An 8,481-nucleotide genomic window follows, 5' to 3' on the forward strand; every position below is an offset into this window, starting at 1 on the left:
GCCCCACCCCCACCCCCCGCGGAGCCGGGCTGGGCGGTCACGTGCTGGGCCCAGCCACTCAGTCCGGCCCAGCCAGCTGGGTCGCTCCGGGCTCCGGAGGCCCGCCACGCCGATCTCGTTCGCCTCCTACGCTCGGTGCCTTCCCGGCCAGAGGGGAACCCAGCGGCCGCGACACCCAAGCCCTGCCCCGAGAGGCCCGGCTGCACCGGCTGCTGCGACAGAGAGGCCGGACCCCCCGGGCGGTGGGGAGGGCGGGGGTCTGTAAGATGGCCTCCTGCGGGCTGGAGGGACTTCTCGGTGGTGTTCCGGCTGGGCAGAAATGATTCGAGTAAAGGCACCTTCCTCGTTGGGGGGCGGTTTTTTTTTGGTTTTTTTTTGGTTTTTTTTTTTTGTTTTGCCAAGAGGTTGGTTTCGCCTTCTCTTTCGGAGGGCATTGCTCAAGTGTAAAGAACATTACAGCAAACAGGCGGTTCAGGAAAGGCCTAAAACGGCCATGTCATTTTGAACAGAATGACATAACTTCTGTCAAAGGTTCAAAATAGCCAAAAGAAAACCAAAGGAATCACCGAAGTAGCAGTCAGTAAAAAATTACTGTGCGGGCCCCAGAAAGTTTGCAGACCGGGGAGCATTCAAACCAAAACATGGAATGAGGCTCAGGGGTGCGTGGTTTACAGCAGCTTATCCAGTGACAAAGCTGTGACTGTTTATTCTTCACAGTGATTAGTTACAATATTAGAATTTTCAGTGGTTACCAGTCATATCAACTTCGGGAAGCAGTTCAAGTTTTGCTTATCATTTCCAGAGACACAAGCAAGAAACGACCAGGTCCAGGTAGCCTTGCAGGATAAGCCACATTAAGCTTGGCCAGCGTGACCAAACTGCTTCTGTCTGCTCGGGGACACTTCAAGGTTGGTCTCCCTTTGTTTCTAAATTTTAACAATTTCCCCCCCCTTTGGGTCAGAGCTCAGCAGCCTCAGAGTATGACCAGCCATTATGGGCGTTACTCTCCACTACCACGGTTGGTGACTAGTCAGGCTGGAAGATCACACATTTACCGTTTCCATTAGTTGAGTCATCAGGCCAGAGGGCCGTGTAGTCACCATCTTCATCATTCATGTGGTTATTGTTGATTTCATCCAGTTGCCTGCTCTTGATGGACATTATTTGTATTTATGTATTTTGCATGTGATTGGCTGCCAACAGGCATTTAAAAGCTTCGAGAGTATACAATGCGCTAGAAAGGTCAATATGATGATTGTAGGGAAAACAATAGCCAAGCATTGAAAACTTCCCCAGAGCAGAGATACCCAGGAGCCAAGGTTTAACCAACCAAATAAATCCAATGGGTTGTAATCAGATTCAGATTTTACTTTACTAAGTCAATCTACCAAAAAAAAATTTTAAGTTATTTACATAGGCATAACATGATGTATTAGCAAACACGTATCCTCACGATGACCCGAGGCAGGATGAACTTGAGAATGTTGTATTTCAGGAAGTGGTGTTACGCATGGGCTTCGGCATCTATGTGATGTGAGCAATCAGGTAATTTAATGAGAGGCATTTCTATGGAAACAAAAGAAAAACAAAGATTAATGGTTCAAGCAAATTAGAAATTCCGTTTTCTGAGTTTGGAGAGCAGTCAGTTGAGAAGATTTCTAAAAGTCGGATTCTAAGTATCTTTAGATAGAGTGCAAGCAGGGCAGTCAAGCAATCAGATTTTCCTGTTTGCAGTGTGAATGTCCCCGGTGATCTTTCCGAGTGGCCGCACAGCAGCAGGTACAAAGATTGTCTGCACATGGGCTGCTGGGATTTCTTTGAAGTTTATATCAAGTTGTCCAGTTTCAGCTTGCATGGCTTCGGGGTGGGGGGTGGGGGAAGGCAGGTTTAATTTCATAGTGATTACAAGTGAAAACAGTGGGAGAAAATTGGAAATGCTAGTCGGGAGAGTTTTAGCCAAATATTGGAGGAAGCTAGAACTTGGGATCCAGTCCAGTTTACAAGTAGAAAATAAACCTCAGAGATGATCAACAGCACTAGAATCTAATATCCACAGGGGTGTATCACTGAAACATAAATTTCTCTCCATAATCATTTCCATTTCCATCAAAGACAACCATGGCAAGACTAATTTGTTTTGCAAATTAAGTTGACTTTTAATAAGCTTGGCCTGATTAGTTATATAAGTGCAGCAGGAATAGTGATTGATCATGTTCTTTCAGATCCTTTTAAATCTGCAAACAAAACATTAAAGAACCAGCAATATTTTAAATGAAGTCATAAAAATTCTAATCATCTTCATTAATCCATTTGGTCTCCTGTAATTAATTCTTGTTGATCTCGATCTTTTGTTAGTTGGATGAATTCATCACTTTTCCATGAAAGTTTTAGAAATACTTACCCAGTTCCGTGTTATGATCTTAAAGTCATCAGAAACCTGTATTCTACAGAGTACTTTGTGTGGGGGGGGTCTTTTTCGTGAATCTCCTCAAAGATAAAGCATTTTTGCAGGAACATTTTTGCAAAAGCATCAGAATAAAACAGTAACTATCTGTAAATGGTAAAAGGCTTAAAAATTGGCAATGGTTAAAGAGCAGATGAGAAGTCATTATAATGCAACTGACAAGAAAATTTGGTTATTTCTCTGATATACCATATTTTAAGACAATAGCTGGAATTATGACTGATAACACTGTGTCAGTACATCAGATCCCCATGAACTTCATATACTTTCTGGAACGTTTATATTAATAACTTCCATATAAATATTTCCTAAAGAAAGTTTAGCATGGCTTCTTATTTGAAAATGCTTCCCATGAAATTTAACATACCATTAAAAAGTTAGTTGGAAAAAAAACTTAGCTTTTTACATAAAGAAGACAATTTGCTTAAGTAACCTGATGAAGACAAAACACAGAATCTTTGTTTTCTAGGCAGATTACATGAAAGGTAAAGAAAAACCTTTGTTTGCAATTTCTTATTAAGAGCAGACCAATAATTTAAGAACACTTTTTCCTTTTAACAGAGAGAAAACCAAATTCTAATTGTGCACCACTGCGCTTTTGATATTAAAATTCTTCCTTTTTTCTTTTTAATTTAAATAAATCCATTTTAATCTCAGTCTGCTTAGCCACACATAAGATTCTTTTCTCAAGATCCCTTTTCCGCAAGCCTTCTACAACTTTCTGTATCCATTTGGGTTTTGTCCTTTTTTCTTTCTTATTCTGGAACAATGATTTTCCTTTAGGATGAAATTACTTTCTTTTTTCCCCCCTTACCAAAAATGCATCTCCACCCCTCATACCATCTTTTACCCAAAACACGCCTCCTCCTTTTCATATGCAGTCCCTTTCTTTCATCCTTATTATCTCTAGTAGTTTTGTAAAACCAAAACCAAAACAAACAAACAGAAAAAACTAAAAGCAAGCAAACAAAACCCTCTTTTTTTCTGACAACTTCCACTTTATTAGTTCAAATGTTATTTTCTCGATTTCAAAAACTTCCAAAGCTTATCTAGGAAGGAAATGGCCCAAGGCTGGCGCTAAGGAGTAATCACAGATGTACTCAGGGAGGACGGCACAGTCGCCTCTGCACCACGGTCAGTGAATATACATCCCTTCTGTGTAATACACTTAAACTGTATGCTTTTTGTAAATTACAGCATGAGATTCACTCGTGTCTCCAGGCTCATGCTGACATTGCTCTGTGAGACTGCCGATGATACGACAGGCAGGGCAACAGGATCCCCACATTATTGCTGAAGGCGCTTGCTCTAAGCTGAGCAGACAGAATAAAAATTCGAAAGATGGAACAGCAAGGTCCAAACTGATGGCACAGCTGTAAATTGCTGGGAAGCCGCCATCAGAATTCCCAGCCTTGCAAGCAGTTACAGGAAACGGGGGAAGTGCTTTTAAATAATTTTTTTCTTCTTTCCCCCCCCTTTTGTTCTTTTTCTCCTTTTCTTTTTCTTTTTTTCTTTTTTTCCCAAGGGTGGTGTTTCTTGCACTGGCCTTTTCAGCTGGCCACACAGGCCCTTCCATTGCTCTATTTCCTGTGGTAGAAGAGCGGTGGCTTTCAAACACGTTGGATCATTCCACAGCAAGAAAGAGAGTGTATATTACGGCCCAGCACCTACTTACACCGATAAAACCATGTAAGTAACTGAAATAAAAGTTTCACCAACTGACACGTATTTCCTATTTTGAGTATATGCCACGCATGCACTCTCTTTTGCACTTGATGAAATTATCCTTTTATCTATATGCAGATAATAAATCCATCTATAAATGATAGATGAAATTGAAGAGACGTAGTATCCACTTATCTAGATAGATGTAGATCATACGTGTATTTTCGATTTAAATAAATGCTAATGCTCACTCCCCAAGGGTCTGGGAGCCCAGTCTGAGAAACAGGAAGTTCCAGTAAATCCTCCCGCAGCAGGAAGAAGCTCGCCTGGGAGCCCCATTGCCTCTCACCCTGCCCTGGGGCGCCTGCGCTCCCCGCTCCCCGGAACCGAGCAGGGCTTGTGCGCAGTTAGCTTACGCTTCTTGTTCCAAGTGCTCTGACTTACTCTCTTGTCGGTTCATTTTTGCTGCGGCAGCCCTTCTCCCAACTTTTTAAACTATTTGTAATTTTTGCTTTCCAGGGAAAACTGGGAAGCAGGCCACCGTGACCTGTCTATCATATATCAGCATCCTGTGGTAGATTAGCAAACTGATAAATACATTTCAAAATTATTGGAAGTATATTCTTTCTTATAATAATTTTTTTCCATGTGGCATAAAACATGGTTATCAATAGACCCACATATTAGTTTCTCTCTGTAAAAATTAAAAAAACAAAAGTAGATAAACTTATGTTTCACATTTAATGTTCATCTTATTTGGAAATGAGTTAGATGTTCACTGAATAGCCATCATTTCATTTAACGTAGCATAAACTTTGCCCTTATTTACACTTGTTTAAATTGTTTCTTTTTTTAAGATTTTATTTTTATTTATTTATTTTTTAATTTTATTTGTTTATCTGAGAGAGAGACAGACAGAGATGGAGACAGAGAGCAGGAGCTGAAGGAGAGGGAGAAGCAGACTCCCCGCAGAGCAGAGAGCCCGATGTAGGACTCGATCCCAGGACCCTGGGATCATGACCTGAGCCAAAGACAGACGCTTAACCAACTGAGCCGCCCAGGTGCCCCAAGATTTTATTTTTAAGTGATCTCTACACCCAATATGGGGCTCAAACTCATAACCCCGAGGTAGAGTTGCACCCTCTACCCCCTGAGCCAGCCAGGCCCCCCCTAAATTACTTCTTTTTAACAATGATGCTTGGATTAGACATCAAATAGTTAACTGTTTTCTTAGTTATTTTTTTGTTGACAAATTTTGGAGACGTGCTTGCTTCTATTAAACCAACGAATTTGAATTAATTTTTATTTATCAAAGATTATCGCAGATCGTGTGAACTTGAAAAAATATTTGGGTTACTTTCTACATTTCTGAGAGTATACTTGATTTATATAAACAAATTTCTTTAAGCCAATGAAAATAGAGTTCTTTACAAATTAGTTTTGGCAATACCATCCAGAGGTAGAAAAATATCACACGTCTATAATGTACATACACAGACGTACAGATAATCTGACACACAGAGCTCTTCCAGCTTTTGTTTTAAAAAGTTTAGCCGTGTCTCAGATACAAAACTCAAAAAAAATAGATCCAAACTGTGTTTCTGGCACATGCACTAAGTTGAGGTTACATGGTCAGATGACCAAAGTTTTTACGAAAGATTTGTATTTGCATGCTACATGTAAGGATCCTTTCAGAACTGTTTTTTGAGGTCATTTTGTCTTTTAGAAGCTTCTCGGCCTCTCCCTGCATCCAGTCTCCTAGTTTGTGAGATGAGACTTTCAGCCCCGGGAATCTCTGGGATACCTTCCATGGCCAGCCCTCTACGATTCTAACAGCTAAGGACGTTTCATCTGCCGGAATATTCTCTCTCCCACCTCTCCTGTATTTTAAGGTCCCTGTGACACTGCGCACACCGTATCTGTCAAGCTCACTGCCTAGAAAGGGGGCCCAGTTAGCCCAGCGTGCGTGAGACGCTGGAAGGAGCCGGGGCGCATCTCGGCGTGGGGCAGGGGCACTCCGAGGCCAGAAGGGGTGATGCAGATGCAAGGGGGGGGCCAGTTCGTCCCTCCCGCAGGGTTAAGGACGGGTCGGTGCACACGGGAGATGAGCAGGACGGTGCCCCCGGGCTTCTTGGGGGAGAGACGAGAGCCAGCGTGCTCCCCGTGCCGGCACGGGACGGACACCGGCTCCGCGCGGGTTTGCGGTTCGTGTCAAGCAGACTCAGGGACCTGCATCCTTGCTCACGCTGGGCTGCACGGCAGGCTGCCCCCAAACGGGCCACTTGGGCCTATTGACGGTTTGGAACTTAGTTACATGAGAAGCAGCGGGCGCAAGGACTCTCTGACCTCCTTTGTGCCCTGGAAGCAGGACATAAGTGTCCCCCGTGAAGGTCCCCGTCCTGTCCCGGGAGGAAGGGAGACGGCCTTCTTGCCAGCGATGGGGACGTCAAGGCCGAGAAGGCTGTGTAAGCAAACCGGCTACTTCGCTACTTCGCTACCCCGAGCCCCAACTTCTGTCAACTCTTCACAGATTCATGGTTTCTCTGTCTAAAAGGTGTAAAAGCTGCTAGCTTGGCTCACTTCTTGGAGTCTCCTATCTCTATGGGCTCCCATACGTACACAATTAGATTTGTTTTTCTCCTGTTAATCTGTCTTCTGCCGATTTCATTATTAGACCAGCCAAAGAACCCAGAGGGAAAAGTTTTCTGCCTCTACAATGTACTATATTTTTATCTACATGAATACCTTTATACATGAACGTAGGAAACAATTAGGTAGCAAATCCACTAAAGTCTCAACCAACACTGGAATTTCACTGGCTAGCGGGATTAGGGGTGTTTCACATTTTTCTTCCTTTTAGCTTACTTACATGTCCTAATTTTTCTACGATTACTGTGTATTACTTTTGTAACAAGAAACAGTTATTGCTTGTTTTCTCGAAAGCGCTATAGTAGACACGATGCTCATGGAATAAACAATTTTGGCTGCTTTTTAATGCAGATTTCATTACTCGAAGATTCTCACATCTTAACTGCAAAACCCCGAGGGAACAATTCTTAGTCATCCTAGATTATTCTGCTTATAAAAATCTTCAGGAAAGAAGATGCCAGCCCAAAACTGGTGGTAATGTTTAATCGTCCGCTGGTCAGTCTCAATTTCTCTTCCATAGAAATTCCTTTCTTATTCTGCTCCTGAGCTTCTATCTTCTTCACAGATTGCTACTTGGTATCCCTTTGAATCCTTGACATTTTCCCTCCGGATCTGCCGCTGGCCCGTTTTGGCCGCCCCCGCTCTGGGACAGCAGCGCTACTGCCACCTAGTGGCGAGAGGCTGGAGGTGCGGCTCGACCGCCCAGGGCGCGCAGGGCGGCCCCGCGGAGAAGGTGCAGAGCTGGGGAAACCTGGCTCGAAATTCCTTATCAAGCATGATTTGATGCCAAAAAGGTTCCGTTTCCCAGCCACTTTTTAGAGTTCACCATTGTAGGGGCGCCTGGGGGGCTCAGTCGGTGAAGCTTCTGCCTTCGGCTCAGGTCGTGATCCTGGGGTCCTGGGACCGAGCCCCGCATGGGGCTCCCCGCCCAGTGGGGAGCCTGCTTCTCCCTCTGCCTGCCTCTCTCTCTCACACACAAATAAATAAATAAAATCTTAAAAAAAAAAAAAAAAGAGGAGAGAGAAAAGTGACTGGTGTAGACTCAAGTACACGCAATCCAGCCCCTCCCGGGCATTCTGAGCTGTGGTCGTAGACCCCGGCGGGCACCCGAAAGCTGCAAATGTGGGCCATGTTACCCGACATCCATCGAAAGGGGTAACCTTGAATGATGTGACAAACCACAGCTTTAAAAGCCCTCTGCGCTTTTGCAACAGAGCTGTTGTCAGGGAAGTTGTCACTGTGGGAAGCCTGAGAGGAGACCCCGTGTAGCACTGAGGGCTCAGAGAATCCTTGCTTCCCCTGAGAACTCACGAGGCTGCTTTCCTCTCGGACAGTAAAGACTGTGTAGCTAGCACTGTGCGCTTTTTTTCTCCTTGGGTGCCAGGAACCTCAGATCGTGCTCAGACAATTCAATAGGACCGGCCCCTCAAGTTGGCACCCGTACAGCGGCGTGCTGGCCAAGGTTCAAGAAGGCAGCTCTGGAAGGGTGCGGATGGGGGGGAGCCCCGATCTGCAGCGTCTGCAGATTACAGTGGCCAAAGTTCTCCCACCACGGCTGGCTTCCAGCTACGGAGGGTGCACCTGCGGAGTGAGAGAATCTGCACCCTTCCTACGCAGGCGACACAAGGAAGCTGTTTCACTGCGCCTGGGCAAGGGACAGCTTTCCCACCAGGACCTGGTCTTCGAGAAAAGCTGTCACTTGT

At 44.5% G+C, this 8,481-nt stretch overlaps 1 long non-coding RNA gene across 1 annotated transcript; it reads left to right on the forward strand.

Moving 5' to 3' along the window:
* The first annotated feature begins 49 nt into the window (after positions 1–49).
* LOC118520710 (uncharacterized) lies at positions 50–7,124 on the forward strand. The gene is made up of 4 exons (XR_013444639.1): positions 50–328; positions 803–908; positions 3,990–4,153; positions 5,856–7,124. It is a non-coding gene; the product is annotated as an uncharacterized LOC118520710 (long non-coding RNA).
* The last annotated feature ends 1,357 nt before the right edge of the window (positions 7,125–8,481 follow it).

The sequence above is a fragment of the Halichoerus grypus genome, chromosome X (genome assembly GCF_964656455.1).
Source record: "Halichoerus grypus chromosome X, mHalGry1.hap1.1, whole genome shotgun sequence".
In the NCBI taxonomy this organism is placed as follows: Eukaryota; Metazoa; Chordata; class Mammalia; order Carnivora; family Phocidae; genus Halichoerus; species Halichoerus grypus.